This window comes from Lissotriton helveticus, chromosome 10 (genome assembly GCF_964261635.1).
Source record: "Lissotriton helveticus chromosome 10, aLisHel1.1, whole genome shotgun sequence".
In the NCBI taxonomy this organism is placed as follows: domain Eukaryota; kingdom Metazoa; phylum Chordata; class Amphibia; order Caudata; family Salamandridae; genus Lissotriton; species Lissotriton helveticus.
Window position 1 is genome coordinate 451,727,230 of NC_136071.1, and position 22,131 is coordinate 451,749,360.

Here is a 22,131-nt window from a genome sequence, read left to right on the forward strand (position 1 = left end):
TGACCTCCTCTTGTCTCTCCTACCGAGAGACAAGATGGCGGCCGCTCCGGACTGTTTAGAATGTTGACAGACACCGAAGAGCCAATCAGCTTCGCTTCGCGAAGTTCCGTTACGCGTCAAGTACGCGAACCGGGGCGCTGCCCGGAGCGCGCTTACAGATATATATCTTTTTTTGAACTTTAATTTCTCAAAATCCACTGGAGCACATATATTGAGACCTAGCAAAGGCACATCGGGCTAACAGTCCCTACAATTTTGGCAAGTTTCGTGCAAATCCATTCAGCCGTTCGGGCTAAAAGTGAGGCCAACCGCCCTATGGAAATTAACATGGGAAAAACGCGTTTTGGGACCCCCCTTTTTTCTCAGCCCCCCCTAGACGAACCCCCCCCAAATTTTCAGGGCCTACCCAGAAACAAAATGTTCCATTTTCCTGAAAATGTCAGCCAATTCCGTCCACAAACGCCAAAGTTATTAGACATAGAATTTTCAAAAATCCCATAGAGAAAAAATCCTAACTATATATACCTACTGGCGACCGCCAGTAGATAATATATATATATATATATATATATATATTACCTACTGGCGGTCGCCAGTAGGTATATATAGTTAGGATTTTTTCTCTATGGGATTTTTGAAAATTCTATGTCTAATAACTTTGGCGTTTGTGGACGGAATTGGCTGACATTTTCAGGAAAATGGAACATTTTGTTTCTGAGCAGCCCCTGAAAATGTGGGGGGGGTTCGTCAAGGGGGGCCGAGAAAAAAAGGGGGGTCCCAAAACGTGTTTTTAACATTGAGTTTTCCATAGGACGGTTGGCCTCACTTTTAGCCCGAACGGCTGAATGGATTTGCACGAAACTTGGCAAAATTGTAGGGACTGGTAGCCCGATGTGCCTTTGCTAGGTCTCAATATATGTGCTCCAGTGGATTTTGAGAAATTAACGTTCAAAAAAAGATATATATCTGTAACAGCGGACCGGGCAGCGTTCCAGTTCGCGTACTTTTCGCGGTACGGAGCTTTGTGAAGCGAAGCTGATTGGTTCTCCGGCGTCTGTAAACATTCCAAACAGTCCGTAGCGGCCGCCATCTTGTCTCTCGGTAGGATCGAGAGACAAGAGGAGGCCAAAGCGAAGGGCCAAATTACCATAAGGGGGCATAGTAGATCCTTGCTGAGCCCCTAGGTTTGATGTGGAGGTTTTAAAAGGGCCCCGCGGGGCAAAAAAAAAAAAAAATAATAATAATCGAACGGCTGAATGGATTTGCACGAAACTTGGCAAAATATTAGGGACTGGTAGCCCGATGTGCCTTTGCTAGGTTTCAATATATGTGCTCCAGTGGATTTTGAGAAATTAACGTTCAAAAAAAGATATATATCTGTAACAGCGCTCCGCTTCGCGTACTTTTCGCGTTACGGAGCTTTGCGAAGGTGATTGGTTCTCCGGCGTCTGTAAACATTCCAAACAGTCCGTAGCGGCCGCCATCTTGTCTCTCGGTAGGATTGAGAGACAAGAGGAGGCCAAAGCGAAGGGGCAAATGACCATAAGGGGGCATAGTAGATCCTCCCTGACCTCTTAGGTTTGATGTACCATTTTGCCAAGTTTGGTGTAATTCCGTTCAGCTATTCAGGCTGTAGACGTATCTAAATGTCCTATGGAAAATTGCATGGGGAAAACACATTTGAAAGTGTTGAAATTTAGAACCAATTAAAATGTTACTTTGGTTTTGTATTTGTGTGTGATGAAAGTTAATTGGTTATGTATATATCTAAAATGAGAGGAAACCACAGCCATTTTGTGATACTACTGTCTGAGGTACATTTGTGAGGAATTTTTGGTGCTCAATTTCTGGTGTTTGGTTTACACAGTACTAACACTTCTCCTACTTTTAAAAAGGTGAGTTGTTAATTTGTAAGGGGAACTATGTTGTACACTTTAAGATAATTTGAAAAATGTTTTCTGTTATTTATTTACAGTCCTTCTGTTATACTAAATACTAAAAACGATAAATGAAAGTGATTATTTTTTTCTGCAATTTACAGCAAGCAATTTCAAAATAAAATGGCTCACAATGAAGAGACCGTGGCAATTTCTTTTGAATTATCCACTACATTTATTGAAATTGACAGCACCAATAATGAAATATTCTCACAAGGAGGAGATGACTTGAATGATTTTTTTGATCAATCTCTTGATGGCGAATTTATCGAATGTTTGGAGACCATAGAGTTACAAGAATCATCATTGCAGACTTTTCATGACGAGATTCCAGATGAGATGATTGAAGAGGAAATTCCTGATGAGGACATGTTACTAGTTCTTTCAAATTTTGAAAATTCAGAAGAATACATTTATATTTAGAAATACAAAAATTGTTTGAGACATTATTCATTTTTATTTTTAATTTATGAGGTTGTAGCGAAGTGATTGTAGTATAAAATGAGACTTATAGTATAGAGTAGAATATTTTTATGTTACATGGTAAGTTTACTCATATTTACTTCCCTTCTCCCACTATATTATCTCCAATGTGTATTTGACATCTCTTCTTCATCTCCGACCTCCTTTCTCTCACTGTCTGTCTCTGATGCATCTTATCGCTGCCATTTTGTGTAATTACAGAAGAGAGTAAAATAAAATAGTTCGGAACGTGAAAAGGGGGCAAAGTAGAGTACCCCTCACCCCCTAGGCCTTCTCAGGCGGTCCCAAAAGGATCAGTTTCTGTTTTCCTGAGAGATTATGGTATGAGTTCCATATACCACAATAACTTGCATTACAACATGCAAGATATCTATCTCCTATTACGAACTTTTGGAGATATTCGCGCTAAGCGCGAATATCTCCAAAAACTAACACCTGCCCTGAGCAGTTCTTAGCCATGTTATCCAATGGGAGGTGGATAACATGGCTAAGAGCATTAGCTCGGTAATGCATGAATATCGCTGACTTTTTAGCGATATTCATGCATTGCGGCCGTTTTTTATCGCATTTGCGATAAACCTTGATAATAGCAAGGTTTATCTTCGATAATTTCTGACGATGCTTAGCGGTAACAAATTCGTTGCTAAGCATCGTTAGCGATAAATATCGCTTAACTTTGGCAATATGCACCAACGTCTGTTAACGTTCGATTCGAAGGAAATGAGGAAGTGTTGAAAAACATTGTCTGCGCCATCTTGCCTTTTTTGAAATGCCACACTTTTGTTGTGCACGGCAGCCATTTTAGATGCCTTGACCAGACCCACTCTCTGCACGCTGTCGATTCGTAGCATGGCTCCCCACCCTCGCAAGCATCTTCCCCAGGCACTGCTCACCCCCGCTCTCTGTCTTATGCATGGGCAATAAACCTCCCCCCATCTGCGCTGCTCTTCCCTGAGAATCACACTCTGTGCCCGCCCGACACCTCCCTTTCGCCCTATTTACTACCGCACCCTCTGACACTCCTCTTCCTCTGTGTCCGATTGTCCAGGCCGGTCCTAGGCTATCAGCTAGCCCTGCAGATGTAGTTTATGGCCCCAGCTGTAAAGAATCACCCCTCTTCAAAGGAGTTATAGTAGATCAAGGCCCACACCCGATGAGATCCGTCACACCACACGTGTTCATACTATCTGAAAACCATCCTGTATTGTGATTGGGGAGGGGACCGAGCCTGAAGCGGAAGATTCCAGGGATGACTCTTTGTACATCAAAGTTTTTACAATTATGTGTCACATAAAAAATATATAGCACTCCAACAAAGTAGTAGGAATATAAAACTTTAATAACTTATAAATATATACAACAAAACAAAAACAGTAAAAACATTTAAACAACGAAGAGACCGTGGCAATTTCTTTTGAATTATCCACTACATTTATTGAAATTGACAGCACCAATAATGAAATATTCTCACAAGGAGGAGATGACTTGAATGATTTTTTTGATCAATGTCTTGATGGCGAATTTATCGAATGTTTGGAATCTCATCAGGAATTTCCTCATGAAAAGTCTGCAATGATGATTGAAGAGGAAATTCCTGATGAGGACATGTTACTAGTTCTTTCAAATTATGAAAATTCAGAAGATGTTGCCTGGGTGCCGCACTGATTTGGGTATCCGGCGTGGGGCGTCCCGGGGGGTGGGTTGTCAGTAGCGGTCTGTTGTGCGAATAGTTCCAAGGCAGCAAAACGCGCTGAAATCTGGATGTCACGAAGGTGATGTCTAGTAAGTTGCCGCCCAGCAAATAACGGCGTGGGGTGCCGCGGGGGGGGGGGGGGAGGCAGTCCAAAGTTCCGTTAAAAGGGCAAAGGAAAGGATCGGTGGTTTGAACCATCAGTCAAAAAGGGGAGGGGGTGCAACAATTTTTCCTACCGGGTCACACTGTGCTTTCACCGGAACTGAGGTCTGCAGGATTCTAGTCATTCAAACTGAGGCTGGCGCCAGCATGGGAGCGCCGACGTCCCGCGGCTACAGTTTCGTCACTCCACGGGCGATCATGGCAGTCATTCCCCATCGGGGGTGTCTGCGGGGGTCGGGGACTCCCGCGGCTCCTCTAGAATCTTCAAGGTCGTGGAGGACTACGGTGGTGGAGTCAACCAGTGACCGGGCCATTTCTTTATGCTGGGCCCGCTCTTGCCAGGTCGACCGCCATTTTGAGAGTTCGGTAGCTACTGGCGATCGCGGGGTCAAATGAGCGGACGGGCTCCACCCTGCCGGGCGAGACGTTGCAGCATCGCCACAGTGGAAGAACCCTTTTCCGGGCGCCTGGAGCGCTGAGGGTGCAGCTGGGAAGCCTCCACCTGGGGAGGCGGGAGAGGCCTGTTCGCACCGTCTCTCCCTCCCAGTGCACCCCACGGCGTCTCACTTGAGATTTGTTATGGCCGGACCAGGCGATGAGGACGAGAGGGGGGGGGGTCGGAGGCATGTGCAAAACATCCCCCCCCCAGGGTTGTTGCAGCAATTATTCAAGAAAGAAGAAATGTCCCGTCCGTCTTTGGGCCGGACCTCCGGTGGATGGCGGCCGGACGCCCTTTGCTGTGGCCCCATGAACGGGTTCCTTGGCTCATCGGCTGCAGCCGGATCCCGTCGGCCCCAGCCCCTGGCCGTTGGTGGCCGGACCGGGAGAGAGTGTGGAGGGACAACCTGCAACTCTCAAGGGCCACCGCGGCCAGACTGGGAGAGAGAGGGGAGGGTCGAGGACACGGACATTCCCCCCCCTGAAACTCTCCAGTGTTGTCAATCCCCCTGGCCGGGTCCCGCTGGCCTCGGCCTCTCCTCCGGCTACACCCTACGTGATGATCTCCTGGCCGAGGCGTGGCAGCAGGACCCGCCTTATATGTGTTGCTTCCGGCTGGGCGTAGCCGAAAACCTGTTGCCCTTTGGAAGTTTCTAGAATGGGGCGGATGTCTGCTGACTTCTATCTTTCCCAGTTTGCCGTTATTTGGCCGTGGCAGGCGGTGGGACAGACACGTTTTGGGGCAGTGAGGGGCGATGTTTTCAGGTTTCTTATTACGGGCTTACTTCTAACGTTTCTTGTTTCTAGGACAATAATAGGTTTTATCATTACGTATTGTTATCGTTTCTTTGTTTGTTATTTAATAAAAAGTTCATCAGTGGCCTACTGATTTTCGTTTTCCTATTCTTTTCTTTCCAGGTTGTTTCATGCTAAAGTTTCTGTTAACAGGATACAGTGATCACTTCGTTATTATTGCATATGTCCTTTTCACTAGGGGTGCTCTCTGGTCGGGCCAGATGACCTATCTCTAGTAAATGGTCCGGGTGAAACAGGTGCATCAATCAGTGGGGAGTAGATAGGCATGACAGATTACAACGGGGGAGAAAGGTCCGCATTACGTACCCTTTCACTACTTGCAAAGATTTTCCTACGTTTATTTGCAAACAGGGAATACCTCCAAAAAGAACTAATTCCCAAACAGTCAATGTTCGGACAATCAATCAATCAATGAGGAATGAAATAGGTACGACGTGTTAAAGGCTTGCGTTACCTACCCTTCACTATCTGCAAAGGGAGAGAGAATATTCCTATTCTTCCTCGTTTGCAGGCAGAGAAGATCCTTAAGAGAACCAACTTCGAACAATTCAATGCTCGATTCAAACAATCAACAAGGGGTACTGTGAACACAAATGAACGCCGCTTATGTACATACACATTGCTATTTTCAACAGGTTGTTCCTAATGTTTCTATTTTAGTGAGGTCAAAAAGAGATCCCATTAGTGGCCTACTGATTTTGCTCGATTCCTTTTGTTTTTTTACACGATTTTTCGCTATCTGCAAAGACTAAACAGAGTATTGCGACTCTGTGCTTGTTTGTAAATAGAGAATGAACCAAAGAGAACAATCAATCAAATGGAGAGAGAAGCAGGCACGACGGATTACAACGGGGGCAAAGGCCTGCGTTAACTACCCTTCACTATCTGCAAAGAGAGAGTACTCCTAATAGAAATGAGGGGTGGGGGGCAGCATTCAAAGCAGATCAGTGTGCATAAACACGAAAATGTTTTTACTTACCACGTACTTGACATTCGACAGCTTATGATATTTGCTAATAAAAAACCATTGAAATTCACTGAAAAAACCATAGGTTATAGACCATATATAGTTAGGAATTAGCATTTACAAAACCTTGAAAATTCACTGAAAAAACCATAGGTTATAGACCATATATCGTTAGGAATTAGCATTTAAAAAACCTTATTTTACTCACACAAAACCATTGAAATTCCATATATAGTTAGTTGCACTAACTATATATCGCGCACCCGCAATCCACTGCTGATGATGTCACATATTACATCATTCATGACATGGTCAGTGACATCACTGATGACATCACTGATGACATCTCAAATGACATCACTGATGACATCACTGATTACAACATCCAGTGACTGTATGTTTCTGTAAAGTTAAAATGTGTCTTACATATTGAAGAATGAGTGGAAGCATAAGTGTCTGGACAAAGGATTTAGTAGGTGCATGACTGAATGTATGAGTGAGTGATTAAATGTGTCTCACTGAGTGCATGGGTTAGTGACTAAAGTGTCTTAATTTGTGCATCATTATGTCTGTTGTTCTGTAAACTGCTGCATGTGTTGATCAGTAGCTATATGATTAACTATATGGGTTACTGATTGATGGTCCAAGTATTTGTAAGGGAGAGTGAGTGTGTGTGTGGCTGGCTGGGAGGTGTGTGACTCTGTGCAGATCAATGTGTACTTGTATCAATGATTGTATAACAAGGTAAGTATGTGTTAGTATATGTTTGAAAATGTAAGGTGCTCTATGTTTAACTGTATAGACAAGAAAATGGAAGTGTCATTGATTCTTTACAGGACTGACTAGGTGTGTGAGTAACTCCATGGATGAGTGGCAGACTGTGAGTGTCTGTATAGGTGTATGAGTGCATATGATAGTGTTGTAAAGATGAGTGATTGTATGTATGAATGATTGTATGGGTGAATGAGTGAAGGTGTGTGTAGACGTAGGAATCAGTGAGTGCGTATGTAGTAACTAGTATTGGTGTGTCAATGGTTTCAAAAATTATATTCTGTATTTAACACTGGGTGAAACAGAGGTTATATTAAAATGTGAGGAGATGCATTGTATTGTCACATGAATGATATCATCAGTGATGTGGTCATTGATGTCAAATGAGATGTCATCAGTGATGTCATCAGTGATGTCATTTGAAATGTCATCAGTGATGTCATCAGTGATGTCACTGACCATGTCATGAATGATGTAATATGTGACATCATCAGCAGTGGATTGCGGGTGCGCGATATATAGTTAGTGCAACTAACTATATATGGAATTTCAATGGTTTTGTGCGAGTAAAATAAGGTTTTTTAAATGCTAATTCCTAACGATATATGGTCTATAACCTATGGTTTTTTCAGTGAATTTTCAAGGTTTTGTAAATGCTAATTCCTAACTTTATATGGTCTATAACCTATGGTTTTTTCAGTGAATATATATATATATATATATATATATATATATATATATATATATATATATATATATATATATATATATGGCGTTTGTGGACGGAATTGGCTGAAATTTTCAGGAAAATGGAACATTTTGTTTCTGGGTAGGCCCTGAAAATTTGGGGGGGTTTCGTCAAGGGGGGGCCGAGAAAAAAGGGGGGTCCCAAAACGCATTTTTCCCATGTTAATTTCCATAGGGCGGTTGGCCTCACTTTTAGCCCGAACGGCTGAATGGATTTGCACGAAACTTGGCAAAATTGTAGGGACTGTTAGCCCGATGTGCCTTTGCTAGGTCTCAATATATGTGCTCCAGTGGATTTTGAGAAATTAACGTTCAAAAAAAGATATATATCTGTAAGCGCGCTCTGGGCAGCGCCCCGGTTCGCGTACTTGACGCGTAACGGAACTTCGCGAAGCAAAGCTGATTGGCTCTTCGGTGTCTGTCAACATTCTAAACAGTCCGGAGCGGCCGCCATCTTGTCTCTTGGTAGGATCGAGAGACAAGAGGAGGCCAAAACAAAGGCAAAAATGACCATAAGGGGGAATAGTAGATCCTCCCTGACCCCCTAGGTTTGATGTGGAGGCTTTAAAAGGGCCCCGCGGGGCAACAAACATTTTTTTTTATTTTTTTTTGCGTGGATAGCACCCCGTTCGCGAACCGGGAAGCGGCCCGGGGAGCGTACTATAAGGAAAAAAGAATGATAGACTTTTCAAATACTGTATGTTAATTGATTGTTGGTTTTGTTGATTATTTTTTTATTTCTTTATTTTTTAAGCAATTATTTATTGTGTTTCAAAATTTAATAAAATGTCTAACATTTCACTGTCTGAAATGTCGTTATTTTCATTGAACATAGCTTGTAATGTTTGAGTGTGTAAAATGTCCTCATTTTCAAGGAGGACATCTACTGCTTGCACACATTGCAGTAGTTCTTGGTCCCAAGTTTCATCCATAAATTCTATATAATTTGGATCAATTATTTCTTGGTTGGTCTCTTGCAGGACAATTTCAAATGAAACTTTGTGTTCGCCTTCCATTTTGTCTGAAATTTGGATAAAAAATATATTAGTAGAGATAGGGCACTGTTGGGATTAATTTTAGATATACTTCAGTTTTTAAAATAACAAATTACCTTTACAAAGAAGTTGAAGTGATTATTGAAAATCCTATTGAAATGTACACCAGGAAGTAGTAGTCAAAATGGCTGTGTTTCCTTCTCTTCCTTTATATATATTCAGGTACATAACCAATCAAATGTCAGGTAAAAAAAAAAAATAGAAAATGAAAGTAACATTTTAATTGGTTGTCAATTCCAACACTTCAGATGTGTTTTGTGAAGTAATTTACCTCAGGGTATTTAGAGAGGTCTACAGGCAAAATGGCTAAATGGAATTTCAACCAAATTTGTGAAAATGGTAGGGATTTGTATGTAGTATGAGCACATCTATATTTGGTAAAAGTGTCTCAAGGGTTTCTTCTGTAAATTACTTTCCCACCTTTTTTAATGGAGCGCTTCCCGGGGAGCGCCCAGGTACGCGAACTGGCGAGCGCCCCGGTACGCGAACCTTAAGCGTTACGGGAGTCCACCATTTTGTGTTTCGGTCGAATTAAGATACAAGATGGAGGGCACATAATGTTCAGAATGGGTAGAAGGGGACACGGTAGACGTATTTTGACCCCCTAGGTTTTCTGAGGATGGCTGAGGAGGCCCATATGTGCGAAAAAAAACATTTTTTTAAAAAAGTTTGCGCGGTTAGCTTCCGGTTCGCGTACCGGGTAGCGCTCCGGGGAGCGTACTTTGTTGAAAATTAGTGAAAAAAGTTAGAGTAAAATAATAATTGTGAGTGATCAGATGTAGGGTAGCTCTGAGAAGAGCTTTTGGGTTTATGGTACATTTAGGTACTTATAAGTAGGTACCAATGCATAGTCTTAAATTCAAAATGAAAATTCTGTTGCCCTCATCTGAGAAGTGAACTCCATCTCCTCTGTAGATATCTTGCATGCAGTAACGCAAGTTATTGTTGTACACGGAGCCCATTCCATGGTCTCTCATGTAAGCTGAAACAGATTTGTTTACATGCTTCCTCGACTTCTCAATTTGTGGACAAAATTGGTTCGACCACCTCCATTTCTGTCTTTGGCATATATTTGAATATACCAAGGCAGTTTGAGGAAAAAGTGCCATTAATTGCTCAAAGGTGTCCTTTAAAAGCATTTCCAGACCTACTCCAGTCAAAGTGCCCAAATCATTACCTCCACAGTGCACAATTAACAGGTCAGGTTTTGGCAAATGCATAAAGGTTTTCACCAATGGTATCAATTGGTGACATTTTAATCCTCTGTGGCCAAACCACTTAATTTCCACATCTTGTAAATTGAGGTTAGGTACATTTCTGTTATCAGCATACCTCTGAGCCCAGTAGATGTAACTATGTCCAACAATCCAGACAGAAAACATGGTGAGAGAAGGTTCTGCTGCAGTCAGATGAAGTGTGGTAATGAAATGGCAGTTAAAAAAATAAGAGTTTAAAATGAAAAAAACTGTGGAGTTTCTGTGTTAATGAAGCAGTAACAGTGATTGGTGGATTTTGATTGCTGAAAACAGAAAGTTAGGGTGCATGGATGAGTTCTTTGAAAGATGTAATTTAAATGGTCAAGAAAAAATCATTTAATGAAAGATTGCACTGGATACGCAGGTGCACTGAGAGTTCAGAGTTCAATTGAAACATTGTTGTGTGAACTTGCAAACACCAGAGGTCTTCCAGGAGGTGGTTGCAATGCAAAAAAGGCAGAGAGGGCAGAGGGGGGAAGGGTTTTGATTTGAAAAAAGTGAGGGAAGAGTTTTGATTGGGTGACATGAGAGATATGTGTGATGAATTACAGCATTTCTGTGCTTTCTATAGCTGCAGCCTCTGGAGTGCATACCCTTTGTTCTGCTGAAGACAAATTGGTGTATTTCTGAGACTGTCTTGAAACTCATAAAGTATTTGCTAAGGTGAGAAAAGATTTATTTAATTTAGATAGAGAATAGTATGCTTTAAGGAGAAAATTATGAAGAAAGTTGTGTTTTTAAAATGTTGCTTTGTCTCAAGTGTTTTACAAATAGATTTTTTTCTTTGAGAAATTGTAATTGGAGATAATGTGAAGTATTAATACTGACAGGGTGTTTTTGTACATAGGAGCTGTGCAGTGTTTTCAAATTATGACTTGAAAATCGTTTTTGAGGAAAAGGAATGCTTTTAAAATTTATGACAAGGAAATAATGGTGTCTGCTTCTTTATAAGGCATTTGAGTGTCTCTGATGTTATTTTTCCCATTTTAATTTAAGACCTTTCTCCGTGGGGCAAGTTCCTTGTAAATATGCTCCCACCTGTGCTTGGCAAATTTATATTTTGATTCTTTGAGTTACATAGCCATGTTAAAAGTGACCCAAAAATGGTGCAAGGGCAATCAAAAAACGCTTTCATGTGTCTTAAGGACATTTTAAGTCATTTTCCCATGAATGTAGGTATACAATTGATTTATATGTTGTGTTTAAAAACGTTTTTTGAAATCAATTACATTTCTGGGTATGTACTGCTAGAGCTTCATAGGTTGTTTGGGGCATATTTATAAGGCATTTGAGTGTCTCTGATGTTATTTTTCCCATTTTAAATTAAAAGACCTTTCTCCGTGGGGAAAGTTCCTTGTAAATATGCTCCCACCTGTGCTTGGCAAATTTAGATTTTGATTCTTTGAGTTACATAGCCATGTTAAAAGTGACCCAAAAATGGTGCAAGGGCAATCAAAAAACGCTTTCATGTGTCTTAAGGACATTTTAAGTCATTTCCCCATGAATGTAGGTATACAATTGATTTATATGTTGTGTTTAAAAACGTTTTTTGAAATCAATTACATTTCTGGATATGTACTGCTAGAGCTTCATAGGTTGTTTGGGGCATATTTATAAGGCATTTGAGTGTCTCTGATGTTATTTTTCCCATTTTAATTTAAGACCTTTCCCCATGGTGCAAATTCCTTGTAAATATGCTCGCACCTGTGCTTGGCAAATTTATATTTTGATTGTTTGAGTTACATAGCCATGTTAAAAGTGACCCAAAAATGGTGCAAAGGCTTTAAAAAAACACTTTCATCACCTGTGTTTCCTAAGTTTACGAATGACATTGTGCAGATGAAGTTTAGCTCTGTCCACGGACACAAAAGAGGTCTGGCCTTTGTTCAAGAGTGAAGTGGACATGACTTACTTCATTGGTAGGCTTTCACATGTATTATCTCCTCTGTATTCTTCAACAAGCGTACATTTGATCTGCAACCCTGAGTAGGCCTCACCTTAAACAAACCTTTGGAGAGGCCACACCTTATCGTCATCCTGAATTAATCATTTAAAATGTTAGGGACAGATTTATGATAGGTGTATGCCTCTTTTGCGCCACTGTGCGTCACTTTTGTGACGCAGTGGCGGTGTAAAAGATTTGCTATGTGGCGACAAAATTACAAATTGATGCATCTAGGCAGATGTGTCATGCTGTAAAGTCCCGTGCCACATGAAAGCGATGCAGCAGTGATGGAAAAGATGCACCATGTTGCAAGACAGGCCTCATTTCATCTCCAACAAGATAAGAAGCTGAATCTTCTGTAAATGTCAAAATTGTTGTATACACTGCTCAACTTCTGTGTACTCTTTCATATGCTAGAGTCCATCTGCACTATGAGATACCTAAGCAAAGGAAACACAGGTGATGTGATTGTGAAATGAGGAAAAGAAACTCCACATTTTTCAATTACATCACCTGTGTTTGCTAAGTTTACGAATGACATTGTGCAGATGAGGTTTAGGTCTGTCCACGGACACAGAAGAGGTCTGGCCTTTGTTCAAGAGTGAAGTGGACATGACTTACTTCATTGGTAGGTCTTCACATGTATTATCTCCTCTATAGTCTTCAACAAGCGTAAATTTAATCTGCAACCCTGAGTAGGCCTCACCTTAAACAAACTCTGGATAGGCCACACCTTATCGTTATCCTGAATCAATAATTTAACACGTTAGGGACAGATTTATGATAGGTGTGTGCCTCTTTTGCGCCGCTGTGCGTCACTTTTGTGACGCAGCGGTGGTGCAAAAGATTTGCTATGTGGCGACATATTTAAAAATTGATGCATCTAGGCAGATGTGTCATGCTGTAAAGTCCCGTGCCACATGAAACCGATGCAGCAGTGATGGAAAAGATGCACCATGTTGCAAGACAGGCCTCATTTCATCTCCAACAAGATAAGAAGCTGAATCTTCTGTAAATGTCAAAATTGTTGTATACACTGCTCAACTTCTGTGTACTCTTTCATATGCTACAGTCCATCTGCACTATGAGATACCTAAGCAAAGGAAACACAGGTGATGTGATTGTGAAATGAGGAAAAGAAACTCCACATTTTTCAATTACATCACCTGTGTTTGCTAAGTTTACGAATGACATTGTGCAGATGAGGTTTAGGTCTGTCCATGGACATAGAAGAGGTGTGGCCTTTGTTCAAGAGTGAAGTGGACATGACTTACTTCATTGGTAGGCCTTCACATGTATTATCTCCTCTATACTCTTCAACAAGCGTAAATTTTATCTGCAACCCTGAGTAGGCCTCACCTTAAACAAACCTCTGGATAGGCCACACCTTATCGTCATCCTGAATCAATCATTTAACATGTTAGGGACAGATTTATGATAGGTGTATGACTCTTTTGCGCCACTGTGCGTCACTTTTGTGACGCAGCGGCGGTGCAAAAGATTTGCTATGTGGCGACATATTTACAACTTGATGCATCTAGGCAGATGTGTCATGCTGTAAAGTCCCGTGCCACATGAAACCGATGCAGCAGTGATGTAAAACATGCACCATGTTGCAAGAGAGGCCTCATTTAATCTCCAACAAGATAAGAAGCTGAATCTTCTGTAAATGTCAAAATTGTTGTATACACTGCTCAGCTTATGTGTACTCTTTCATATGCTAGAGTCCATCTGCACTATGAGATATCTAAGCAAAGGAAACACAGGTGATGTGATTGTGAAATGAGGAAAAGAAACTCCACATTTTTCAATTACATCACCTGTGTTTCCTAAGTTTACGAATGACATTGAGCAGATGAGGTTTAGGTCTGTCCACGGACACAGAAGAGGTCTGGTCTTTGTTCAAGAGTGAAGTGGACATGACTTACTTCATTGGTAGGTCTTCACATGTATTATCTCCTCTATACTCTTCAACAAGCGTAAATTTAATCTGCAACCCTGAGTAGGCCTCACCTTAAACAAACCTCTGGATAGGCCACACCTTAATGTCATCCTGAATCAATCATTTAACATGTTAGGGACAGATTTATGATAGGTGTATGACTCTTTTGTGTCACTGTGCGTCACTTTTGTGACGCAGCGGCGGTGCAAAAGATTTGCTATGTGGCGACATATTTACAACTTGATGCATCTAGGCAGATGTGTCATGCTGTAAAGTCCTGTGCCACATGAAACCTGGGTCAGTTTTCATATAGGTGTTTTGTGGCAAGGTATGCATTAATTTGCATGAAAGCCCTGTAAAACTAACACAGTGAAATTTAGAAGATTTCACTGAGTCAGCTTTATAGCATTGCTGAATCAAATCCTTACGCCTGTTTGAAACAGGCATAAGAAGTGATGCACAATGCAATGTGAGGGTTCTTCCTGTGCATTGCAGTAGACATGTTGCGCTTATGACGTGATTCCTGCAATGTGCTGCTTTTGCGGCACAGATGCGTGACGCATCTGTGCTGTTTTTGCTCAATGGTGCTCCACATTGTAAATTCGGCACACTATGGCTGGCAGAGCAGCGGTGCACATTAACTGGTGCATCCGTGGGGATGCGCCACTTAGCATAAATCTGCCCCTGTACATTTAAGTATGAGCAGGGGACACAGAGTCGGTGAGGCTTATCCAAGGTTAAGAAGAGATGAGTCCTGTTCACTGAAAACTTGGACATAGGCCTCACCTCCTCAGCATCGCTGGACATGGCTAAATAATAGCTGCAAAATGTTACTCTTGTTAAACAATTTTACTATTATAATCTCTGAGATTTGTCTCTTACTCTGCAACATCTCATAATTGTTATCTTTCTTTAAAGATAACGACAACATCAACATGAGCGACAATCAGCAATCAGTTGATCTCGACCTCATCATTGAACTCGTAATTGAAACATCAGTGGAAGTAGATCCCTTGGATGATTTAAATCCTGAGGATGAAGAAGAACATGATGAGGATGCAGATTTGTCAGAATTGTATGACATAGGGTGGGAAGCTGACCTGCTTGAGCCTATGGAACTATAAACATTTATTTTTAAAATTTACAATAAATGAAAAGTAAAAATGTAAACTGTTTAATTTTAAATTAAACACACCTTCAAAAACAGGTTATGTGTAGTGTCTTCAATAAAATATTAAAATATGCTCATAAAATTAGATCAGATTCACATATAAAACAGGACAGGTAAATGAAGAAGAATTCCATTTCTTTTCTGCTATTTGTGTATTCTAAATTTGCCAAAGCACTAAAAAATATTCTATGTAAAAATGTCAAGTAGTGTGTTAAGTTTTTGATGACTGTTATTGATTTACTGTTTGGTAATAGTGGTTAATAAAATTTTTTATTATATTTTACCACAGATTCAACTGCAGACCATTTCAAAATTTGAAAATGCCAACTAAGGCTCGAATTAGAAAGGCTACAAAACGTCAAAGACAGCAGGTGTATCAAATACTGCAGCAGTCCTCTACAAAAAAAAGTTGTCAAGTCACCAAGAAAGCACCGGGTAAGACCACGAAATCATTTATAAGTAATATTTGTAGTAAAAAAAGTATTACTACAGAAAATGTTTCAGTCCAGAAAAAGAGAAGCAATTTAAACGGAAAGGAAAGGCCAATGAAAAATGTTACTGCTAGAGCAAGAGATAACTCTGTGCATGATAGTAGAAGGAAACAACAGTTTAGGGACATTCGTAAACGAATGTTCCGCAACAGGATAATTGGCAATTTGTTAAAAAATATTAAGAAAGGTCAACAGAAAGTGGTTTTTTATAAGAGAAAAAAAAAGTTGAGAAAGTTATTGATCAGGCATTTGAAATTAAACGTAAGTTATTTATTTTGATAATCAATAGAATTAGGAAGCTAAACAAGGCAATTTATGATTTCAAAAGAAATAGTAGATGGAAGAGAATAGTTAATCGTAGTAATTTTTGTGAAGTTTTTTACGGAGAATGGATGCATAGTTCAAGTTGTGAGGCATTTTTTAATGAGGAGAGTTATTTCCAGGATAATGATTTGGTGCATGCAGTTGACACCAGTGGTCGAGCTTATGAAGTGAAAGATGGTTGTCCAGTTGAAAAAGAAAAACTTGTGACAACAGAGACAGAAGAGGTGTTAGGTAATGAGGTTTTAGGAAGACGTCCTAAGGGTCCTGTGTACACCTGGAAGTGTAGTAGTATTTGCAGTGTGCGACAGGATTCCATCAATTTGCTTTGTGATTTTGTACGGACATTTAATAAGAAAAGTTTGAAGCAGAAAATGAAGTTGTTGCAAGAATTAGATCCTTGCAGAGTGAGAGAAGTGACAGGTTTGCATGGTCATTCACTGGCTTGTCTTTCCAGGAGAGTATGCCAGAGTGTTTTTCATCATTTCAGGATGCTAGCAGTGCATCATAATAAAGTGAGGAAATTAGTTAGAATGTTGTATTATGCTAAGAGTCCAGCAATTATGCTTAAACAATTATGCGCTGCTCTTTTGCATGGTTCAGAAGTAGATGTGAAGAATATTTGTGCAGAAATTGAGTTTTGTTACTTTGGAAGTAAAGAGGAGAATGTTGAAATTGACCAAGAAGAAGAGGGTAATGTGGAAGATAGTGTACAGGTTTCCAGTACAGATAATTTTCAGAGGGAAATTGCGACGTTTCAGGTGAAATCAAGTGAGAGGCCTAATTTCACTTGTGTGTGTTGTCGACGCACTTATTATAAGAATCAGACTAAGTTAGTGGATTTATATGCAAAAAGTGAAAGGGAAAATAATAGTGAATGGAAGGATTTCACAACATACTTGATGGTAGAAAATTGTTTTGATTTGGGATCGGATCAACGTGTGTGTACTTATTGTTGTAACAAATTAAATCAAAACCAGATGCCTGCTAGAGCAGTTCATAATAATCTGGAATTGGTTGAGATTCCTTCTGAATTGAAGGATTTAAATACTTATGAATCTATTTTGATTCAAAGTATCCATCCCTTTCAGGCTATTGTAAGAATGGAGCCAAAGACAGGGAAATTGCCTCCATCAGATTTACAGAGAGGATTAAAGGGAAGAGTTGTTTATTTGCCTCTAGATTTGAAGAAAAACATTAACACAATTGGAGTAGAAAAAGTGGAAGAGGAACCTCTGGTTATCTTAGTTAATGGGGTTCCGACAAAGAATAAGAAAATATGGCAAGATTTAGTGGATGTTAGGAAAGTCAAAAAGGCAACATTGTATTTGAAAAAAAATAATAAGTACTATAAGAATGTATATGTTGCAGAAGAGGAAGTAAGTGAGGAAGAGGATAGCGATTTGTGTGCTGGTCAAATTGAGAAAGTAGAACCCTCTACTAGTGAAGAAATATATGAACATTATAGTGTTCATCCTTTGCATTCCAAGGAAGTCATGGGGAATGCTATTGAGTTGTTTCAAATGAAACAAGCCAAAGGGAGTCCTATTAGTGTTTGGGAGGAAAGTTTGGAAGCTCGGTGTTTCCCACAGCTTTTTCCAACAGGTCAGGGAGGAAGATATGATGAGCGACCTCATCAAATTCCTGCTTCTGAATATCGGACTTTGCGATTGTATGCAGGAGATGCTAGGTTTCGACAATGTATTCCCTATTTGTTTCATCTCCTGTTTGAAAGCGATCTGTCTGGACTGTCATATGCAGTGAACCACATCTTGAAAAGTGGTATACACATGCAAAACATCTCGGCAAGTGACTTTATGGATAAAGTCAATGTCCAAGACAGTATTTTGGATTGTCACCTGATTAATCTCATGGCGTGTCAGCGTGGTACTAATGAGTACTGGTACCGTCGTCATGGTGATTTAAAATGTATGCTGAGGAACTTAGGAACTCCCACATGGTTCCTCACTCTGAGCTGTGCCAAGTATGGCTGGGAAGACTTACTTGAATTTCTACGAGAGGCAAATGGAAACATTGAAAACATCGAATTCAAGACACCTGGAGAACTGTGCTCTTTGGATCCAGTCAATGTATGCAGGTACTTCAATCATAGATTTGAAGCTATGATGTCTTTCATCATGAATAAGAAGAATCCACCTCTTGGAGAGGTGTTGGATTTCTTCTGGAGAAAGGAGTACCAAGCAAGAGGTGCTCCTCATATACATATGCTGCTGTGGATCAAGGATGCACCTAAATTTGGAACAGATCCAGAAGACTCAGTGATGAGTTTCATACAACAGTATTCTACGTGTGCTGTTCCAAACGCAAAGGAGAAGAAAAGCCTAAGAGAAAAAGTTCTACGTTTCCAAAGCCATCGATGTGGAAAGTACTGTCGTCGTAAATTCCGAAACAAGGACAAGTTCTACACCAAATGTCATTTTGGCTTTCCACGACCGGTGATTTCTAAAGGAAGAGTAAACAGTTTGATGTCTTCGCTGCGACATAATGTGATGAAGAAATCAACTAAAAACACATACAATTTGAAGAGGAACGAAGAGTCCAAGTACATCAACGACTACAACCCAGTGATTTTGTCCATGTGGAATGCTAACATGGATATACAGTTTGTGGCTGATAACTGTATGGCTGTGGCTCGGTATGTGACATCTTACATCACCAAAAAAGAAAAGACAGAATTGAAGGATATGTGGGAGGACATTTCCCATGAAAAGAGCCTCAGTAAGAAGTTGTACAGTTTCAGTCTGAAGATGTTGTCGCATCGAGAAATCGGAGCTTATGAATGTTCTGACCGGTTGTCTTCAGCAAGTCTCTATGCCAAATCTAGGAGTATCGTTTGGGCGAGTCTTGGTCTTGCTGCAACGCGTAATCGAGTTCTGAAACCTGTGCGGGAAATTGAGTATTTGGCGGAAAAGGAGCCAAACAGTACCGACATTTTGAAGACCAACATGTTGGATACATATTATCCAAATCGAAGCAGTCACCTCGAGAATGTTTGTCTGTATGAGGTTCTACAAAATTACATATTCAAGAGGAACATCAAAGAAGATACTGAGAAAGGAGTGTATGCTGTAATTGGAAGTGAGGGATGTCTGGTCAAGCAAAGAAAATGCCACTTGGTAAACCATCGAAAATTGAGTGGCGAATCTCCTGAAAAAAAGGAGTTTTTCTATTTAGCACTTTTGCAACTTTTCAAGCCTTGGCGTGCAGAAGAGGAACTGCTTGGAGATTTCCTCTGTTACGAAGACTCTTTCACTGCCGCCAAGGAGACCATAGAATGTCCTGCTTTTCCCAAATATGTAGAAATGTTGAATGCGGAAATCGAGCAGGAAGCAACGATTGCAGCCGAGATTATCAGAGACAGTTCTCAGGACAGTCAGAGTTCTGTTTCATTGAGTCAGGATCCACTAGGAGGACCTGTTATCGAAAATGAAGCTGCCACTGCCATGAATGAAGTGGAAAGAGCCATGGCACATGCTCAGGAGGATGCGGTTAACTTAGAAGACTTGGAAAGACAACTCAACGTTGAGCAGAGGAAAATATATGACGAAGTTACCAAGCAAATTGATCATGGATTAAGTCATGAGAAGAAAGAGTGCTCATGTACGTCGTTGAAGCCTGTCCGACTGTACGTGAGTGGAGAAGCGGGAACTGGAAAAAGTTTTCTGATTAAAGCAATTGCATCTTATCTGCAGAAAAGGACTGAATCACCGCTGTCTTGTGTTGTTACCGCTCCAACTGGGCTGGCAGCACATAGCATTAAAGGGATTACTTTACATCGTTTACTGATGCTGCCAGTGGAGCATGACAACAAATTACAATATCACAAGCTATCTGGAGATGCTTGTTGTGAAGTTTCAAGAGTCTTGAGGAAAATGAAACTTCTTATCATTGACGAAGTAAGCATGGTTTCCAATGTCATGCTTGCCTTTGTGCATTTGAGAATGCAAGAAGTTCTCAAAACAGAGTATGATGTGTTATTTGGTGGCAAACACATCATTGTTTTCGGAGATCTTCTGCAGCTGACACCAGTGGAAGGACAACCTGTGTTCAAAATGCTCACGCATGAAGATACCAGGAACTGCCTAGGGAGCATTGGCAACGTCAATATATGGTTAAACTTCAATTATGCTGAACTGCATGAAAATATGCGTCAGGCGAAGGATGAAGTTTACAAGAATATTCTACAAGATGTTAGAATTGGAAAAGTGACCGAGCATGGGAAAGAAGCTTTACATGCACGATTACTGTCACATTTATATCCAGAACAAGATGTTGTGCCTGAGAATATTTTTCAGAAAATTACTGAGAAGAAATCTGGAATATGTTTGATGCCAACTCTTGCAGAATGTGCCATCTTCAACAACAAAATGTTGCATTTAGAAAACCAAGAGATTGTGAAACTGGAAGCTATTGACAGAGTAGAGCATATGGGATCAACAATTATTTTGTCTGAGAATTTGAAATCAAAATTGGATTCATTAGAGAAGACTATATCTAAAACTGCAGGTTTTGAAAAGACTCTGAATGTGTGCTTAAACTGCCGTATAATTTTAAGAAGGAATTTACATGTTGAAAGAGGTCTGGTAAATGGATCAATGGGTAATGTTGTTGATTTTGTGAAATACAGAAATAGAGATGGAATTGAATTTTTAAAAATTAAATTTGATGGCATTGAGGAAGTTCAGCTAATTGGTCGTTGTTCTGCTAGATTTTTGCTTGTAAAAGACTTATATGTTCGCCGTAAGCAGTTTCCTGTTTGCTTGGCATATGCGGTGACAATCCATAAATCGCAAGGTTTAAGTGTAGACAGTGCATTGGTGAATATTGGCAGTTCTGTGTTCAAGGAGGGTATGGCATATGTGGCATTGTCACGAGTTAGAACTTTATCGGGATTGTACTTGATTGAGTGTGATGTCACAAACATTTGTGCGGATCTAGATTGTGTTAAGGAATACAATAGGTTAAGAAGAGAGTATGCGCCACATTTGCCTCAATATCCTTTGTTTGAGAAACGTGTGGTAGGCCGGAAACGAAGAAATGTGACCAATACTAGGGAGGTTGTAGCAAAAAGACGAAAAGTCGATGAACCTGAAATTATAAGCAGAAACAAAAAGGATTCTGTTGAAGATGTTGTTGGTTTTCAATTTGAAAACAGTTCTGGTGTGAACTGCTATGCTAATGTAGTGGTTAATGTTTTGTTTTCTCTAGAAAATGTAAAAGAAGAGATTGTGGTCAATTCTGATCAAAGATTTTGCAGTTTGTTAAATTCTGTGTTAGAGAAATGTAGCACTGATAGAACAAAAATAGAAACTGTGTCTGAAATTCGAAATCTGTTAGACAGATGTTCAGGTCAAACACAATTCTCTCAAAATATTCAGCAAGATTGTCAGGAGTTTTTAATGTATATGCTTGATGTATTGCATGCTGAAGGTGTAGATGTAGATCACCTGTTTGGGCTTTCTTATCAATGGCAGCATGACTGCGAGAACTGTAGGGTATCAAGTACTACTAGTGTAGACTCAGAAAGATTTATATATTTAACTTTGCCAGACAGTAAATCAGTCTCCTTTAATAAGCTAGTAAAAGCAGCTGATCACAACATGGAGTGTAGCCAATGTAAGTCTGAAATGTTGTCAACATTATTTATACGAACATATGGCCAGTATGTCATTTTAATGTTCCAACGATGTAGGCCTGAGGGAACAAAATTGACAACTTTAATTAAAAATTTTGTGGCTTCACAGTTGTCAATATCAGGAAGGACTTTTGTAACTGCAGCAATTATATATCATGACGGTCCTTCAATAACATCAGGACATTACACAGCTTATTTAAAGTCTAGAAATGGCTGGTCATTCTGCAACGATTCTGTTTTAATTTTCCAAAAAAAATTGCCGTATGACCTTAAAAATTCT